Source organism: Vicugna pacos, chromosome 20 (assembly GCF_048564905.1).
Source record: "Vicugna pacos chromosome 20, VicPac4, whole genome shotgun sequence".
NCBI classification, from domain to species: Eukaryota; Metazoa; Chordata; class Mammalia; order Artiodactyla; family Camelidae; genus Vicugna; species Vicugna pacos.
The window spans coordinates 40,098,058-40,118,068 of record NC_133006.1 but is presented as its reverse complement, the minus strand read 5'-3'; the positions used below and the strand labels follow the sequence as shown (position 1 = coordinate 40,118,068).

Genomic DNA, 20,011 nt, shown 5'->3' with positions numbered 1-20,011 from the left:
GGACGTGTGTCCAGGTAGGAGCTCTGGAAAGAGTGGACTCACCCGTCATCTCTTTACATCTGGCCTGGGGACCAGCGACCTGGGGAAGCTGTCTGCCCGGGGTGCCTCCATCCTGGGGTGAGGCTGGTGTGGAGAAGGGCCCTGGCTCACTCACAGTGGATGTGTAGTAAGAAAGAGAAGTAAACCTTTTGGGTTTTAAGCCACTGAGCTTTGGGGATGTCTGTTTACTGCGGGATAACCCAGCCCCAGCTGACTAACACACACATGCGACGGGCAGGTCGCGTCCAGAATTTGGGCTCATTTTGATTTGTTTTTAAAGGGGACACATAGAAGCCAGTTTTATTAAACATCAAAGATCTTCTCAAATTCTGACTAGCCTGAGACCCTGGGGAAGGGCGTGTCTGTTTGGCTGAAGCATTCACAGCCACAGCAAGGGTTCTGAAAAGGCTTCAAGATTAAAGCCAAGGGCGCGCTTTCATTTCAGGGCTGGCTGGCGGCGCCAAGCAGAGTTTCCAGGTTTCTGCCAGCACGTGGATATTTCTACCACCCTAAGTGACAGGTAGACATTGGGACGGATCAAAATGGGTTTAAAAACATGTTTTTTAACCTGCAAGGAATTCATAGGTTTACACTTAGGAAGAGACAAGAGACCCAATAAAAGCAACTGCCTCTCTCACTGACCTCACTCCACACTGCCCCTTGGGTGGAAAGAGCTGGTAAAAGGGGAAATAAATCCAGTCCTCCTTCAAACCCCTCAGCCCATCTGGAAACAGCACAGCTCCTGGGGAAAGGCTGGGCTGATTCCCTTTTCAGTGGCTCTGGACGCATGTCAGGATGACAAGAGCTGCTCTTCCTCCTCGGGAGGCAGGGAGGCCCCCACCCAAGCCTCCCTTTCTTTGTGAGACTGTGCCAAGATCGGGGCTGCATTTCCTGTCCAAACCCTTGGCCCGGGAGAGTTAAACACTTCAGGAAAGACATGGAATCATCACTCAAAACAGTAAGCTCTTTGCTTAAGAAAAGGAACTTAGGGCTCTTTTGAGCTTGCAGTCTTTGTGAAATAAATCATCATGCACCGCAGCTCTATTTGGAGCTAACGCCGGCCTCGTCCAGAGTGGGCCCCTGGTCGGCACGCCTGCCCCCACGCCCCTGTCTTCTCTGTCTTTGCAACCTTTCAGAGCTACTCCAAGCCTACCTCCTCCAGGCAACTTCGAGCCACTTGCTGGCCATAAACTCTTACTTTATTTCAAGCCACTAACAGAATCCCTAACACTTACTGACATAATTAATAGTCCCACATGTGTCATTTCATCATCCAACTTCATTATAAATTGCACAAGGCAGGAATCAGACCTCATTTACTTTTATTTTCATCCTGTCCTCCCCACAAGGAGTTTTCTGGGGATCAGACAGTCATTCAACAAACACTGCTTCATTTCACATGGAATTTGAACCCAAGGCTGCTTCCTATTCTTAATTTTTCAGGATAGAGTTTGAGGGCCAAAGCCTCTGTGACTAGCTCATCATAGGTATTTTATCTGGGTATGGCTCACTGCCAAGCACTGGTTTTCTAAAAAGTGTAAACCCATTTCTTTCAGAGTGGGGAGAGTGAAATGACCTGCATGTGTATGATTCTTTTACACTGAAAATGTTTTGCAAGCTCACCTGAGTGTCCAAGGAAAATGAAAAGACCTTTCCAAGCCTAAAAGCATCAAAACTAAATTTAGAAACGCGCTGAAAGAGACTGCTGCACACAAACCCCACTGCCTCTGACTTCAGCCACTGTCGCCCGTCATCTCAACTGGATTACTGTGAGAGGCCCTAATCTGCCTCCTGTCCTGCAGGCTCACTCCCCTGCTACCTACTTGGGAGAGCTGGCCACACTGCTGTCTTCTCTCTAAAATACAAACCTGGTTGGACAAGACCCTTCCTTAAAATCTTCCGATGCTCTCCAAACTCCTTAGCACATCCTATAACCCTGCTACTTCCTCCAAACCCACTTTTCACCATCCCTTCTCCAGGGACCAAGACTTACTACAGTGCTTTGGCAAATGCCTTGGGCTCTAGCCTGGAGGCTTTATACAGTGGGCTCTCCATATAGGTGGCCTTCTGTATTCGCAGTTGGTTGAAAATGCAGATACAGGATCTGCAAATACTGAGGGCTGACAGTATTTTAAAAGACCTTTGCCTGGGAGGCAGCCTCCTCCCTTGAGCCTCCCAGACAGAGTTCAGAGATACCATGGACTAGGGCAGCCTGCTTCCTCATCCATGCCCCTCTTTAGGCAAAAGGACCAGACGCAGCAGAGGGACAGCTCCCAGCCCATACTCACCGGGCACACATACCCAGTCACCTGCGCCCTGCCCAGTCTGCACCCTTGTCTCCCTCTTCTTGTGGGAGCGGGAGTATTAGGAGGTAAAGAGCAGTTGGCTCACAAGTAAAGTTAATTTCAAAAAGTTAAAAATGTCTGTGGTGAGACCCCACAACACAAGAAATCATGAGAAAGGGGAAACAACGTTCCCAACTAAACTCAGCAGACTTACGTCCACGCACGTTTGAGTTACACAACAGGGCTTGGCCAAACGAGCGTTTTAAACAGACAGAACTCATTTAAACAGAGCCGGCAGTTCTGGACACTGGAGGAAAACGGGGCACAAAAAGCGCCGCCCCGCCGCCAGGCCCCTCCCGAGCGGCCACTGCCTGCGTGAAAGGCGTGTCACTGGGAAAACCTAAGGGCATCGCTAAGGTTTCTCCTTTACTCTCAAACTTTAGAACCCTGCATTGGGTGACCGAACCCTCTTTCCAGGAAAATGCAGATTTTTTTCCCAGCACACACGGCATTTCGAGACGAGGCTCCGGAATGGAAGAGGACAGAAGATTTTGGAGGAGCCCCCGCAGGCTGTGGAACTGCAGAAACCTTGAGGGCAGCCTTGGGCCACACCCAGGGGTCGCCTTCCTGAGGCGGGGACAGCACAGAGGGTGGGTCACAGCGCAGTTTGGGGCAGGCGACTGGGCTCTTGCTCTGAAGACTCCGACTCCGGTGGCGCCAGGAAGCTGCTGAGAGCTCTCCTCCCAGGGTGCCAGTCAGTCCCAGACTCCCACACTCTTTGAAAAACAACTGTGTTTGGATTTTATCTATGTATTTTCATTGTAACTATGTTCACTGTTTACCAGATTACATTCTACAACAGGCCAGACCTGTGCTTCCTTGTGTCAGGTACAGGGATCACAGGGGCCCACACACATATAACTGGGGGATGATCAAGAATATGCCTTTTACAGAACATCCTGGTAGGAGAGGGTCCAGTATGGCCCCTGCCATAGCCCTTCTCACATCACACAGGGACTTCTACCTACCAGCCCGTCGGCCTCACGAGACAGTGTGCTCACAGCAAGTGTGTCTATGTGGTTCCTGGTACCTCCAGATCCTAGTACAGTGCTTGGGAGAGTAGACACTACGTGAAGAAAGTTGTGGTTGAACGGATGGCTAAATATGAAAGAACGACTAAATCACTGAAAGAGCAAAGTTAAGGAGGGATAAAGGGTTGACCCCCACATTATAAACCAGAGGATGGGCTCTAAAGGAAATACGTTTGATGGAGGCCCTGCTGGTGCTGTGAGAAGGGAGGACACAGGAGCTTGCGTGACACAAAGTGTCTGGTCGCACCAAATGTCTTCAGGACAAGAGAAAATCAGAGACCTGCCGTAGACCTTCTCCACATGCCCGTGAAGTTCTCACTTTCAGAAATAAGCACAAAAACAGACCACTTCTTTTCCAAGCTGTCTTGCTCCCATGACTGCAAACTGCTTGGTAATCACGGAGGTGTGGGACAGGATGCCTGCAGGAATTCTCCATCTCTTCCTCCACACCTGCGGAATCAGGGACCACTCTACCCTAGGTTCTTCAAACAGAGGGAGCTTAACTCAAGGAGTAGATCACAAATGATTGTAAGGGTTGACAGAAGGGGGAAGTAAGATTGTTCAGAGATAAATAACGTTAGGAGTCCGCCACCACGCTGGATGACCTCTACTCCCCCCTCCCGGGGCTGCCCCCAGGCTGCTGGCCACCATCACCCTGCAGGAGGTCAGCCTTCCTGGGCTGCTGAGGTCCACTGCTGCCACAGTGTGGAACCCAGGCCACCCGAGCAGAAACCAAAAAAGCCAAACTTTGCTGCCCGGAGGTGCATGGCCTCAGTCTAGCAGTCAGTACTCATTCACACAACTTTCAGGGCCCCCCAGCAGCTCCTGGCAGTTCAAGCAACGTCTAGGCTGCTTTGATTTCAGTGGGCCCTTCGCAGGTGGAGGGACAGGTGAGGGCAGGGTCTGGTCTGAAGCCCTTTCTTAGAAGGCGCCTCCCAGGAAATGAGTCCCTCCCTCTTAACTTATTTCCTCTCCTGGCTCGGTTCCAGCAGGGTTCTCTTTTGAAATAGGAGATGTGCCTGCCCCCACACTCTGGGCGCGGAGGAGACGGGGGAGCGGGGGCACTGAGCATCGAAGCAGCCTGCGGGCTGTGACTGCTGCCGAGGTGTCTCCAGCTTCCAGAAAAAACCTCTTGTCTCCAGGTGAGCCTGGGCTCCAGGGGAGAAGGGAGGGCTGCGGTGCGGGTGCGGACGGGACAACAGCGCAGCTGTGGCTGCACGAGGCACACCCTCATCCCCAGCATCCGCATCTTCATCTCCTTCCAAACTGGAAACCCACTCGCACGTAGCGCCGGCATTAGGAGGCGACATGGGGCCCAGGCACCAACTTCTCCCTCCGCGACAGTGCCGCTCTGCTTCGTCGCCCGGGAGCCCTGCCTTAGTAAATGCCTGCCGTGTGCGCTTCTGGGCGATCCGTTCTTTATCAGCACCAGCGGGACCACGGCTGAATTGTTCCTAAATTGGTAGTTTATAAAATCAACCCAGGTCTTTGTCTTTCTCCTTCTAACACACACTCATTGTGATGCTCAGAAGTGAAAAACAAAAACAAACAAACAAAAAACCCACCAGTGGAAGACAGAGGATGCCCTTCTGCACTAACAGGCATGGGTGGACTCCCGCGGTTATCCGCAGACCAGAGCCGGACAGGCCAGGATCAGGAACATCCCATCGTGAGGCCTCCGGCACTTTTTGAGTCCCAGAAATCCAGACAGCAGGGCTGGAAATTACTTGAGGAGGGTGTTTGCGTCCTAAAAGCAGAACTCTCGAGGGGGCTGGGAGCCCCTGCCCCAGGGAGTAGATCTGCTTTGAGAGTCACTTCATTGAGGGAAGCCTGGAGGTGCCCACGGGGCCTGCAGTCAGGCTGCAATCCAGACGCCACTTCCTGCCTCTGTGACCCAGTCTGAGCCTCCGCTTCCAATTCCATGAAACGGACGCTGTGAGTGTACCTACTGCATAGTTATTACACAACGAATATTAACAACAGCGCTTAGCAAACGTGAAGGAACTCAGTGTATGGGATGAGTATCAGCCCACCTCCTTGAGCCGACAGGTGGGGAAACTGAAACTCCGGGAACTGGGGCTGCCGCTGTTCAGAGTTCAGCCCAGAACCCAATCTCCTGGCTCACGGTCCAGGGGATTTGGAACTTTTTTTTAACGGTTATCGTTACTACACATCAATCAAAAGACGCCTGGGTGGCATTACCCATTGTTTTAATCAGAGCAGGAGTTGTGACGGAAGACCCAGATCCTGGGCTGCTCAGGCCGCCCATGAATGCACTGCCAGCCCCAGAAGGCTGGACATCCCTGGAGCGGAGGCCATGTGGCCACAGTGCAGACCCAGCCCTGCTTCCTCTGCCAGGAAAAAGCAAGCGTTCCACACGGAGCTCATGGTGTTCCAGGACAGCCCTGCAGGGTAACGTGAGACTAGAAAAGCCAAGAGATTTGCCCAAGACCCCGTGATGGATGAGAAGTGAGGTTGGGACTCCAACCCTGGTCTCCTGACTCCAAGCCCAGTGTTCTTTCTTCCCCTGGACCACGTACCCTTGGCCTCGTGTGCTATGACTCCTCGGGAAGAAGGAAACATGGGAGATGTGGGGAGAAAGTCCCAGAGCGATGTGGACTCTTCTACAATCAGGGAAGGAAAGTGTTGGGTTGAGGGTCCCTTGGGTTTGCATAGACTATTTTAAAAGGACCAAGTGATGTAAACATTAGAAGCACGCTAGCAGACAGTCCAAATGTGGGCTTACCCCACTACTCGAGGACAGTTTCACTGGGGCAGAAAGAATTTTAAAAAGGGAAGAGCAGGGAATCATGCTTGTTGTACTAACCCGCTCCAGAAGTCCTGATCAGTGGGATGGTTCACTCACCCACATAAAAAGGGGAAGACTAACATCTAAGGAAATTTGGAATATTGAAAAACATTTTATGTACTTGGAAAGAATTATCAATAATCGAGTTCTCCACATCTCCATGGTTCCAGACAACAAAAGAACAAAGGTGAGATTCCATTTGCTGCTAGCTCAGAAGATGGTTCTCTCCCGCCTTCCCGCTTTCCTTCTTTCCTCCCTTCTGACGGTCATTAATCAATCGTTTATTCATTCAACAAGCACTGCACACCTCCACTGACGCTGGGGTTCAGTGGAGAAGGAGGCAAGAGAGACCTCTGTTCTCAAGTGGCATCTTTCTTCCATCATAGTCATATTTTTGTTTTGTGCTCTTTACACCACGACCACTGAAAAAAGTAAAGTCATTTCATAATACCTACAATTTTTCTCTTCAGGAGTATTTCCAATTTCACAGGCATTTCTTCATAAATATAAATCCCCATTTTTCCTCTGGGAAAACTGAGGCACAACTGAATCAACTAGAAATAAAGTGATATATTTCCTGTCAGCAGGTTGGTGGCAGAAATAATCATTATAATGATAACAGCTACAACCATGAACACGGTAAAAAGAACCCAAGTTCCACTCAGAAACTGAACTCAAGTCATCACTCAAGGAAGCAAACACTAATGAATCCACCTACCCCCATCCATTCAAGATTGTAGCTTATCTCCAGCAAAGCGCTGTCCCGTGAATTAGTCACAACGTCGTGTTGAATCTCCATAGGTAAAACATTCCAACCATGGGGAAGTGTTTTAACCACCACACTGAACCACCTGTGTGGTTTTCCGAAGCAAGACCTTAACTCAACTGTAAGACCTTAACTCAACTGTAAGACCTTAACTCAACTGTAAGACCAGTCGTGAAAAGGGGATGCCTCCTGTCCTCCACATACTCTTGGATCAGGAGAAATCTTAGTTCTCAAAACGCTACAGGTCAGAGGGCAGTAATGTTCTCTGCTCTGCCTGACACGGTGCCACGGCAGGAGGCTGTCCAGGGAACAGAAGAAATGCCAAGAGATGTGGTTGGAAATCGCTCTCAAGGGGCTATGACTTTTCCAGATTAGATGAGCCCAGGAGAGCACTCTCTTTGCTCTGAGAGCCCCCGGTGGCCACCTGCACTTTCTTACTGTTTGAGAGTAGCTAAAAGAGGCAAAAATAGCCTACAGCTCTTGACGACCCCAAGACGGAGCAGGGCGGAGATGTTTCCCATTGCTTTATAGAGTCATTCCACTCCGCCACCTTCTGTAGAACACAAAACTCACGTGAGCTGGGAGAGACCCGGAGGTCCTCGGGGAAGCCTTCCTTGGGCAGTGCTAATGCCCCTTTTAGATGCTGGCCATGCATGTGGCTGAAAGGCTCAGAAAAGTGCTACAGTGAAGATATCTGTTTAATGCCTCATTATCGAGACTTTTGAAATCTTTTTCCTCTAAAATCCATGAACATCTCTTGGATTCTATAAAACACTGTCTGGGAAAATCCTGATTAAGTCCAAGCTCCACACTCTCCCTCTCATTTTGTATGAGGATCTTAGTAAGACATACCCAGATCACAAAAGGTACACTGCAGGTGTTAAATGGGTGAATGAAAGATTGACAAATGAATGAGTGAATGACTTAGTGGATTTACCATAAGGTCTCGCACCCCCGCCCAAAGCCTGGGGAGCAAGGGGCCCGGACTCACGGTCCTCCCTCCCTCTCCCACGTGGAGAACTGCAGCAGGGGCAGAAAGGGGCTCCTGGAAATGCAGCCCCAGTGCTGCGGTCACTTCTGTGCCCGGCCAGCCTGAAGGCCACACTGCTTGGGTGCCGGGCAGGGAAGAGGAAACGGTGGAGTTTGGGGTTTAACGTAGGATCATGTCGCCTTAGACTTTGTCGGTGGTGGGACTAAAGGCTTGACAAGCTGGGCCATCTGGTTGGGTCCTATCACCTATCAAAAAAGGCATCTGGTGTTTGTGTAATTGGGGGTGGAAGAAGCTGTGTCTTAGGACAATTCTTTATCCGGGGGGGCAGCTGTGTTACGGAATTCAGATTTTTAGAGAGAGAATACAGTACGTATATCACGTCTTGTGTAACACCACTTGCCGGGGAGGATGTGGGGCACTGCTCCATATTCAAATGTGAATATTTCTGCAATGAAATAGGAAGATTCGTGGTAGGTGAGATAAATAAGTCTTATAAATAGTTTTAAGTCAGTTCAGGTCAGATTTTGCTACCAAATGGTGTGGGTCCTCCTAGCTTTCTGGATGTGAGGACTGTAGATAAGAGAGGAGGGGTCTTTAATGTGCCTCTCACCAGAAGGATGCTTGCTGCGAAGAGGAAACGGTGGATGGTGACTCCATGCAATAAATCTGAGGGCTTCTCTTCATGGAAAGGTCACATCTCCAGTGCATCACAGTGCTCTTATTTGTAAACAGAAGTTTCCCAGTGTTTCTTTTAGGATCAGAGCACTTCGGACTTCGCTTTAATGCTGTTTGCTTTGATTTGGAACCCACTTAAAGGGAATCTAACCACTTTTGCCCTTGCAGGACTCACAAGAATTGTAGACTATTTTAACTCTGATGAGGAGGGGCCTGAGAAAGAGGGGGTTTCCCAGACAAAGGGCTGAAGAACAAAGGTTTAATGAGTCATCAGTACATTTCTAAAGTCATCAAAGTGTCTACCATTTTGGGTGAAAGTAATCGCATATCGTCAGTGTGCCCGGTGACAATGACACAGGGACAGCTTCTCTCCTTATATGAGCTTCTATGGACCAAGTATCAGTCTTTTTGACTTCTGTTTTATGGCCTCAGGGTCTAGCTTAGAGAGGATGGCTAAATGCGAGCTATCTCCTGTCGCAATTTTCAAGGGGCCTCCAGTTTTCTTAGGGCAACAAAATCCTCCCAACACAGTTACTATTTGCCTTAATAAATAAAGCATATGTGTTATGCAACATGAGGTACCTGGCCGCAACGCTGATCAAACAACGGGGTGTCCTCGCTTCAAGACGGCTGTGCATATGCAGCCTGGTGAGCCGGAGGGTTCTGTCTGTAGACTGGCTGAAGTGTATTCACTGGTGTTCAGGCAAAGTTGAAACACCAAGATTTATCTGCTCTGCCTCTGGCCAGAGGTCCACAGACAAACAGAGGCAGAGATTTTACAAAACCAAGCGCAGCTCAGGCTCTGAAATGACATTTAGGTTCTGCCTCTACCTCAGGTACGACAGCACGTAACTGGTCACACCCACCACGTCCGCTTCTGTTTTCAGATACTTCGAGATGCAGGAGTTCACTGGCGCCTGTGATCCACGCCTGGGTCTGATGTCCCTCATAGTCAGCTTGTGCCCGTTTCGCCCAAAGCCCCCAGGTAAGAGGCCACTTACATGATGTCACTGGCGACCTAGCCTCACCAGGCCACTGAGACTTAGTAACCTCAAGAGGGGAGTTTCCTCAGTCTCATACCCGGCTGGGGACAGGGGACAGTGAGTTCCTCTTCATTAATCCTTCATTCCTGAAAATGCCAACAGTGCCAACAATGGTTGTGTGTGTTTCTCCCTAGAGTTTCAGAAGTGAGAGCACAAGGCAGCCAAGTGCTCCAGTAAGTGACGTCAATGGTGAAGGCCACGTGTATCCAGCTCCCAGACGACGTTTGGTCCTAGCAGCTGGGAAGTGACAACAAGGGCCATCCGAGAGCCACAAGCCACCTCCGTGCAGCCAGACCTGACTCGTGCCCAAGGGGAGGGGCCATCAAAGCAGAAACCCTCAGTGGCCAGAGGCCCCGTGGTTCATGCCTGCTCCCTGAGGAGCGGGAGATGTTCCTGCTCTCAGGGGGATGGTGACCCAATGAGAAATTCATGTGCAAAGGACATAAAGAATGTGTGTTGGGTGAGGGTGGGGGCTGAACCCCAAGGAGGCAGCAGCCTCTCGAGGCACCAGTCTGTCCACAGCCCACGTAAAACCTGAGAACAGTGCCTGGCACACAGTAAGTGCTTCGTAAATACAGGTGCCCTGCTGGTTTTCCGGCCTGCCCGGCCAGCCTCATATTCCTTCAAATTCCTTTTTCTGTTTAATTGAAGTACAGCTGATTTACAATCCTGTGTTAGTTTCTGGTATACAGCATAGTGATTTAGTTATATATATATTCTTTTTTTCATATTCTTTTTCACTGTAGGCTGTTACAAGATATTGAATAGAGTTCCCTGTGCTATACAGTAGGGACTTACTGTTTATCTAACCATATTCTTGATCCCTGTCAGTTGGGTCCCCCTGGTCCAAGCACTCCTCCTGGGGAATATTTACACAGAAAGCTTTAAGTCAGAATTTTGTCGTGAAAGAATTAGTTAAAAGACGATTGACAATTTGAAAAAAAAAAAAAGGTTGACATCCCCATTTATATAACATTCTCAAAATAAAATTACGGAGCCAGGAACAGATGAGTGGTTACCAGGGTTAGGGATAGAGGAGGGTGTGGTGGGGTGGGAGAGATCCTTGGGGATGGAACAGCTCTGTATTTTAATTGTGGAGGTGGTTGTAATATTCTACCACCAGTTTATGGTGATAAAACGGCACAGAAACACACACACGAGTAACTGCATGTAAAGCCGGTGATATCCCCGGTGATACCTGAATACACTCTGTGGATTGTACCAATGTCAATTTCCCAGTTTTGATATTACATCTAGTTCTGCAAGATGTTGCCACTGAACATAACTGGATAAAGGGTACACTGGACCTTCTTGTACATTGTTTTGCAACTTCCTGCAAATCTGTCACTATTTCATAAAAACAGTTTCTTGAATGACTAAATCCGCATGAATGAATTATATATGGAATTTGCTAAACAGTTACAGTTAAGCATAAACTGACATATAGACAAACTCCAAATAATGTGCACTGTTTTGTTCTGACAGTAACTTTTCTTGTATCTCTCACTAAGGGATTGGGAAAAGCCTTAAGCAGGGCCATCACTTTGCAAAACACTGCCTATTGTGGCCACTAGGAAGAGTGACTTCTGGAGTTGTGCAGTATACAACCTGTGCAACGTGGCCTTCAGCCAAGTCCTGCGAAGAGATGTATCACACGCACTAATTCTTTTCTTTCATCATCCTGGTTTCATGATCTATTTCTGATCTCAAACTGTTCTACCTTCCAAGCCAGACTGGATTGGAATAATCAATTTTTGTATCAGTTTTGAAGTTCTGATCACAGAGAATTCTCAATTTCTCAGTCTACACTTGCTCAAACTTCAGACCTAAAAATAGAGTTTGTAAGCATTTACTCCATAATTTCCCTATTGAGTACCTACTATGAGCTATGAAGATGGATCTTGGTCTCATTATTGCTCCAGCCACAGTGGACCGTCACTCGCACAGACGCCCACACAATGCTGCAGTTTAAGGCACTTCTTGCTTGTCTACTGGTTGTTCTGCAAAATGCTTTCTACCTAGAAGTGGCTTCCCAGTGGCTCTGGTGTACGACTCCCTAACCTCCTGGCACAAATAGAACTTCCGGAGTGAAAGCTACTTGAACCAAGACCCCCCACCATGCAGAAGTCGGCGCTGTATCTCTTTACCAGTTGGCCCATCGGCTGTGGCTGGTGTTGGGCTTGTATTGTTCATCCATTTCAACCTACTGACGTGCAGGCCAGTCATGGTTATGTGGTTCCCGGACAAGCCCCACGGAGACTCAGCAGTGGGGAACAGATGGAGATGGGTGAGTAATGGCCCGGGCTGAGGAAGTGGTGGCAGGGGTGGCGCTGGGAAGAGGGCCGGACAGGTGAGGCAGTGCCTGAGCCGGTGACTCATGGCTCCCCTTTGTCAGGAGGGGTGGGGCAGAGGGAGAGCTCGCCCCAGGTGTGGGACCTGGCACACCCAGCACAGGTTCTTTCCTGATCTGCTCCTCCTGCCCCCAATTTCCCATTAGACACAGGTGCAGAGGAGCACAGAGGCTGCTTCCTGTGTAGTGAGTTGGGATGAAGCCAACAGGTGACCTAAGGGTTTGGCGCGTTCCCCTCACCCCGAGGCTTGATAAGGGCTTAGGCGTGAGCTGGTGGGGGAAGGGCGGGTGGTCTACAAGCTCCAGGATCCAGACGTTCTCCTGGAGCGACTTTGGTCTACACTTGCACACACACACACACTCACACACGCCTGGATTACCAATCACCAACTCACTCCACTGCCAACCTGACTCCTTGATGGGGCTGGAGGCAGGAAAGAGGCTTTGGGGTAGAGGGGGCTAAATAGTCACTTCCCCAGCCTTTAGGGAAGAAAATAAAAGAGGAAAAGGGAGAGGCTGGCTGAAAAAGAAGACTCTGCCTAGACTCCAGTGACCTGGCCTTGAGACTGAAGAAAAGGCTGCATAATTTAAAAGGAGGAGGAGGAGGAGAGTAAGAAGGGAAGGGAGCGAGGGAAGGAGGGAGGGAGCAAGGAAGGAAGGAAGGAAGGAAGAGGAAAAACTCTCATCCTAACCCGTCAGACAAATTTGAATCTCAGCTACGTCATTTACTTGCTATGTGGCCTTGGGCAAGTTTCTTTACTCCTCTGTGCCTTACTTCCCTCATTTGTAAAATGGAGATGATGACGATGATGATACCAGCCTCCTAGGACGTGGGAGGCGTGAACAGGTAACGGTGGGAAAGCACAGAGAGACGCCGGGCGTGTGGGAAGGCCCGCTGCACTGAGACGGCTCTTACAGACTCTGGTGGAAACCTCTTCCCACTCCCAGTCCCACAGAGATTCCTCTTCTCTGCCTCTTCCTGCCTCCCGCCTGTGCTGAGGGCATCACCCTCCCATCTCCTTCCCAGTAAGAGAGCCCCGCCTCCGATCGGGCTTCGGAGGCTGATGGGCTTGGTGAAATCCTCACCCCCCACCCCCTTGCTTGGCCACAATCTCGTCACCTGCAACCCGGCCGTGCCCCACAGACCACACCCAGCGCCCAGGACGCGGGTGAGGAGTGGAAATGCCGTCCGGCGGGGGCTCAGCAAGCGGAGGTCTCCTCTCAGGGGCTGCCTCTGCTGCACCCAAGTCCCCAGCTTTGTTGTCACCCCGCTGCCATTCACCTGCCCCCCTCAACACGTCATGCTGACAAGAGTGGCCACGTAATGGGCATCTGCTCCCTCCCAGCTCCGTAAACATCCCCGAGACTTGGGTCTGCTCTCCACTCCCAGGTCCCCACTCTCTTTCCCCAGAAAACAACTGAAGTTACCCGTGTGTTCCTGTGAAAATCACAAGCAATGGATGTGGCGTGGGAAAGCAAGAGGGAGAGAGGGATGGGCATTCTGTGGGGGGACCAACCCCCTGGGTTTGCCCGGGACCAGTGGCTTTCCCAGGACATGACACTTTCATGGCTGAGCCTGGGAGAGTCCTGGTCATTGGTCACTCCAACAGTCCAGTCACCCATAAGGCCCAGGATGTATCTGTTGCTGCTGTAACAGTGGCTCAGAAACAAAAGTGACAGTCTGGGAAGGTACTTCTCTGAGCCTCAGTTTCCTCATCTGTAAAATGGGGACAGACCCACTCACCAGGCTGCGGTTGAGAAGAACAGAGACTAAATGCATCAAGCACCTTGGCAGTGCCTGCCACGCCGTGAGCCTCCCACAGGTGCCAACATCGAGCCCCGTGGAGGGCTCGTCCACGGCTGGCTGCTGACCCCAGGCGCTCGCTGACTCTCCGAACCTCAGCTGTCAAGTCGTTTGGTGGGGAGGTTAAATAAATAACATGACCTTGCCTTTCAAGAGACACACGTCCCCTCCCCTCTGTACCTCTTCCCAGACTTAGGGAAGAAGAGAAGAGGAGGACAAAGAGCTGGCTCGAAAATCAGGCTTTGCCTGGACCCCGCTGAGCAGGCCTTGCAGGGAAAGGCTGCATGATTTTTTTTTTTAAAGGAAGAGATCCTAACCTAAGACCCAGAGTGGCTGGAAAACCCCAGTCCCTCCGGTCCTTCACCACCAGACGAGGAAGTCTCGGCTGAACCATGGTGGACGGGACTTTGAGGGAGGGGCAGGCAGGCAAAGAAGAAAGGGCGGCAGAGGGCCAGGACTCAGTGCAGTGCTGGGGTCTGAAGCGCTGGGCGACCAGCACGCCTGTCGCCCACCATCCTGACGGGCATGGCAATGCCATCTGCTGGCACTGCCCCTGGTCTGCAGAGGGCACCCTCCCAGCATCCACGGTTGGAGCCCCTGGCCCCGTCCCCTTCATTGTGACCTTGCCCTGCGAGCCCAGCTGGGCTCGGGGTAAACTCCACGCCACTCCTGGACCCCGGCATCCCCGCCCGAGCTGAGGGTGCGTTTCTCCCTTCCCCTCCCAGGCGCTGGCTGGCTGGCCCCACGAAGGAGGAAGCGCTCTGGCAGTGGTCTCAGAGGCCTTTGTGTGAAGGTCAGAGGCTTCGATGTTGCTATTTTTTAACATTTATGAAATGCCAGTGGCACGCAGAGCCCATGGAGAAAGTAGAGGTAGATGGAGTGGGCGGGCATGACTCTTTGCAGATAAACAAATGCGTGGCATTCCAGAGCTCTGAGCGAAGGTGCCCCTCCAAGCCCACAGCCGGGAGCCGCCTCGTGCACATTGTCACCTTCAGGGGCGTTCTCAGAAATTTCCACTCCAGCGCTTAGCAACAGGATAAGCCGGAGCCTGAGGACTTCTTGGCTGCCTCTGCCGTTCAAGCACCAACCCCGGCACTGCTGCCACTCCCCAGATGACTCGCTTCACTCCCTCCCAAGCTCCCAAGGGCTCTCTTGGCATCTTCACTGCAGGCACTCAGTAATAAAAGAACAGCTGGAGGCAGGGAACGGGCACCCCAACCTGGGACTCCACCTGTCCCTCCCCCAGAGCTACGGGGGTGGAGGACTTAGTTTGACCCAGAAGGGAAAGCCACCACTTGTGAAAGGTGTCAGGGGGTGCAGTGGGAGGCGTCAGCAGAGCTAGGGGCCAGGGGCCGGACTCCAGGGATGAAATCCATGGTCTCAGTTGCCTTGAACCGTCCAGCTCCCCTCCTCACCTGTCCCTGGGTGCACTCACCTCCTTGGGTGCCGTGTGAAACACACAGGGTAGGGGCAGAGACAGGGACGGGGAAGGTGGAGCGGGCAGCCCCTGAGCTTTCTGGTGTAGAGACTATGTGGACGAACGGCTCTGGGGTCAAGCACCACTCTACCCAGACGTGGGACAAGTCATTTCTCCTCTGGGCTTTAAGCTTCTTTGTCTGTAAAATACAGGGCTGAAGTGGGATGAGTTTGCAAAGGTCCTTCGAGCTCCCCAATTCAACAATGTGGGCAGAGTCGAGCCACAAACGCCCCCTGAAGGAGCAGTCCGCCCCGCTTCTGGCGGGGGACGGAGGCGGAAGATGAGGCTGGGTGAGAGGTCTGTCCACGGAATCCTCCTGCGAGAAAGGCTCATCCACATCATGTCATTACTCACTTGCGTGGCCTTGCCAGGTCTTCTAGGCTTGGCCCCGGAGGTCCCCACCCCCCAGCACACATCCTTCTTCACTTTTCAGTGACTCACGGCCGCTGGGGACAAGGAGCCCCGGAGCACAACTGCAAGTCAGTGGCCACTGCCCCTTCCCCAGGAGCCACGGCCAGGAGCGGCCAGGTTGTCAGCTGTTCCTAAGCCCAAGATGCTCCTTGAGTTACAAAACGGAGAGGACATGGAAATTGAAACAGGAGAAGCAGCAAGCGGGGCCAGAGGGCTCCCAGGGCGGCTACGGAAAGACAGCCCAGTCAAAGTGACCACATTATTTATTGCTTCTCTCGGGGAGACATATATGGTTAGGAAAAGAACCTCTTCACGTCACCAGACACCACCCTGCTTTTCCACAGCTCGCCAAAACACCACGAACTTACTCAAGACGGCTGCCAGGCTCGGGAAGCACCTAACAATCGCATGTGGGCATCATGATTATTTTCCCCAAGCTCCCAGAGGATGCGGGGTGCAGACACACAGTGTTCCATGTCACACCAGGGAGGGAGGTGCCCCACTGAAGGGGAGGGTCTTCCCCAGGGCCACCCAGCCCGACCACTAAGTGAGCAGGTGGCATTCCTGGGGCCCGAGTCACACTGCCTCTGCCCAGAGAAGAGATTAGAGCAGCCAGGGCCTGGGATATTTTCAGAAACAAAGGGAATTCACCACCACCACCACCCCCCTAAGGCTCGAAACATCCCCACCACTCCGCGAACTACCAGCCTGGACATCGGGAGGAGAAGGGCAGGGGTGAGGCTGTCGGGGGGAGGTGGAGGAAGGCTGGCCAACTGGCAGTGATGTCATGTGGCCGCAGCTAAGAAAACCCTCTGCTGTAAGAGTGTAAATGCCACGTCAGTGGCTGCGCTGGGGAGTGGGTTTCACCAGGTTGGATCGAGTGGCTGCTTTCCTGGAAACCGGGCTTCTGGCTGCTTGGGCCAATACGGCGGGCGGGGAAGTGCTACCCCTGGCGTTCATGGGAAAACATTTTGACATTGAAGAAGAGCTGGGACATGGTAACTGGTGAGAAAAAACAGAGTGGCCCCGGCTTAGCGGCTGCAGCTACCAAGCCCTGCAGAGACTCGGATTACCGGGGTGCAGTGTGCCAAGAGATCAGACAGTGCATGCTCCGGAGAATGTAAGATGGAAATTCCAAAAGCACACACCACCGAGCGTGGCACCAGTGCACCCTGTCTTCTCCCAGGGTCCCTAGGGATCCGGCCTCCACTCTGGATGGCTGTGGCCCTTGCACTACATGTGCAGCCTTGGGACATGACTCTAGGCCCCATCAGCCAGGCGCTGGACATGTGCGGACGAGGCAGCCCCTCAAGGCTGCTGCTAAGGGGGGACGGCTAGCCCAGGGCAGTCAGGGCTGGTCTGCAGCTGGGCCAGGAAGCCCCTGACAGGGCGCAGTCTGCACCGGCACACATGGCCAGGAGGGCTGTGGCCTTGGGGCCTCCCTGTGTGCGATTCTGCGCTGCAGGTCGGGGCCATGGGGCATCCTGCAAAGGGAAATGGTTTTGGTGATTCAGGAAATAAAATCCTTTGGCAGAGTGCCAGGGCCAGACTGACGTACACTGATTTCTGCCCTCTAACAAGCAGCACTGTAAGCAGGCGCCTTTACATTTCTCCTCATCCACTTGAGCACAACTCCCCTGGGATGTGCAAAGCTCAGGCCCTCTACTCGAGACCCGAATGCCCCCATTTTCTGCCCGCCCCAGGACGGCCATGAACCCTAACGTACAGCTGTTAACTGGGGGTCTCCATGTCCCTCACCTACGCCTCCCTTTGCACACCAGCATCCTCTGCTCTCTGCAGACTGGCTGAGCTGTCTCCCCAGAACAAGAATACACAGCAAAAGGTGTCACAGCTCCCAAGAGTATGTGCATCTTTGTGCCCCCCCCCAGAAGAGCAATGTCTCCTCTCTTCTCCACCCCCTCCCCCAACATCCATCCCAACCAAACTCCAGTCTTCTGGGGAAGGGACTCTGACTGGCCCAGCTGGTCTCGCTCCCTGGTCCAGCAGGTCCAGCAGGTCCAGCAGGTGGTCAGGAAGACAGGACAAGCTTGTACTGTACAGACATGGCACCAAGAGCCCAACCTTAAGAGCTTAAAAGGGCGGTGAGTGGAGGGGCTGGAGAGTGGGAGGTGACGCTGCGGGTGACATCTCACTTGGATCCCCCAGAAACTGTGCTGAGACAAGGAGTATGGTATGAGTATGTTGCCTGGGAGATGGAAGCAGACACTGGAGCACAATGAAGAGGCTGAGGTCCAAAGGGCAACACCGACCCTCCTACACTGCTGCTGGGAATGTAGTTTGGTGCAGCCATTATGGAAGACAGTATGGAGATCCCTCAAAAAACTAAAATTAGAGTTACCCTATGATCCAGCAACCCCACTCCTGGGTATATATCTAGAGGAAACTCTTAATTCAAAAAGATACACGCACCCAATGTTCATAGCAGCACTATTTATTATAGCCAAGACATGGAAGTGACCTAAATGTCCATCAGCAGATGACTGGATAAAGAAGATGTGAGATATATATATATATACATATATATATATATATATGTATATATATATATATACATACATACACACACACACACACACACACTATATATATATATATATATACACATACATACACACACACACACTGGAATGCCACTCAGCCATAGAAAAGAATGAAATAATGCCATTTGCAGCAACACAAGTGGACCTGGAGATCATCATTCTAAGTGAGATAAGTCAGAAAGAGAAAGAAAAATATCACATAACATCACTTATATGTGGCATCTAAGAAAATGACACAAATGAACTTGTTTACAAAACAGAAACAGACTCACAAACATAGAAAAACTTATGGTTACCAAAGGAGAAAGGAGGGGAGGGATAAATTAGGAGTTTGGGATTAGCAGATACAAACTACTATATATCAAATAGATAAACAACAAGGTCCTACTGTACAGCACAGGGAACTCTATTCAATACCTTGTAATGGCCTATAATGAAGAAGAATATGACAAGGAATATATATATATAACTGGATCACTATGCTGCACACCAGAGACTAACACAACATTGTAAATCGATTACACTTCAATTAAAAAAGGGGGTGAAGTGCTCACTCCAGCAGCACATGTACCAAAATTGGAACGGTACAGAGAAGATTAGCATGGCCCCTGCACAAGGATGACATGCAAATTCATGAAGCGTTCCATGTTTTAAAAAAATGTTGTAAAGAAAAAAGGGGTGAGGCTGGGCCCTGCAACTCTGTGAGGCTGAGCCAGGAGGGGAACGTCATGGAGACCAACTCCACCTCCCTCAACAGCCACCACTCTGTTGCTTCCTGACACGTCTGCCTGTGTCACCCAGGAGGCGGAAGACGGGGCACCAGAAGAGCCACCCGAGGACATCCCAGGGCTACGTCACAGGAGGCACCACTGAAACAGGAGAGGGACTGAAAAGGCCTTCACACAGCGGCTTGAAGTTACTAAACAAAAGGAAAAAAAACCCCAGACTAACTCCACTGAACCTCAGTCCTTCAACAGGATAAAACCCTAACACCGCCCACAGCGTCTTGTGAGGGGCCACACGCAGGGGTTGGTAGGGGGTGGGGGGGTGTCTCATAACAAATGCAGCTTTTCTGTTTTCCGTCTGCCTCCTGCTGTAGAGGCTTTCACGTTAGGTCCCTAAACACCGGTTCTCCACGGAGGTACATCAGTGACTCCCCAAAAACAAGTGTCTTCTGATAATCGACAATGACTTAACCCATCGGGGCATCTCACTGCAGGACTTCTGTCCATTTTACATCTTTGCACTCTGTGTGAAGTGTCTGGAACAGGTGGCAGGGTGGATTCGTAGCCACCATTTTTAAGGGGGAAAAGAGAAGAACTCAAGTAGCCCCCGGAAGGTTTATGGCTCAAAGCTCTTTTTATTTTCTGGGAGTAGGCATATCGGGACTGTCCCACTTTTCTCAAGTGGTGAGAAAAAATTTTTTTTTGAGAATGACAGGAGAATAAAGCAACCTGACGTTTCCTTTTATTTTTAGTTGCATCAAATATTAAGAATATAGTAATGATTAAATAATGACTAAATACTCCGCATGTGCGTAATAAGAAACTACTCTAAACATGCGCTCTACAGAATTCACCCAGTACAGAGAGCCCAAGCAACTTGCCCAAGGTAACACAGATACAACAGGCTGACGGAACCTTGACCTGAACACACAGAAGGCGTGGCCCCGAGGCCTGTGCCTTGACCGCTGAACCACACTGCCTGCA

The 20,011-nt window shown here is 51.1% G+C and overlaps 1 long non-coding RNA gene and 1 other non-coding gene across 2 annotated transcripts; both read left to right on the top strand.

Moving 5' to 3' along the window:
- The first annotated feature begins 4,454 nt into the window (after positions 1 to 4,454).
- On the top strand, positions 4,455 to 10,547 carry LOC140687827 (uncharacterized). Its single transcript, XR_012062443.1, has 3 exons — positions 4,455 to 4,557; positions 9,544 to 9,641; positions 9,834 to 10,547. It is a non-coding gene; the product is annotated as an uncharacterized lncRNA (long non-coding RNA).
- An 8,301-nt stretch (positions 10,548 to 18,848) lies between these two features.
- LOC116284523 (U6 spliceosomal RNA) lies at positions 18,849 to 18,955 on the top strand. The gene has a single exon (XR_004194310.1). It is a non-coding gene; the product is annotated as a U6 spliceosomal RNA (small nuclear RNA).
- The last annotated feature ends 1,056 nt before the right edge of the window (positions 18,956 to 20,011 follow it).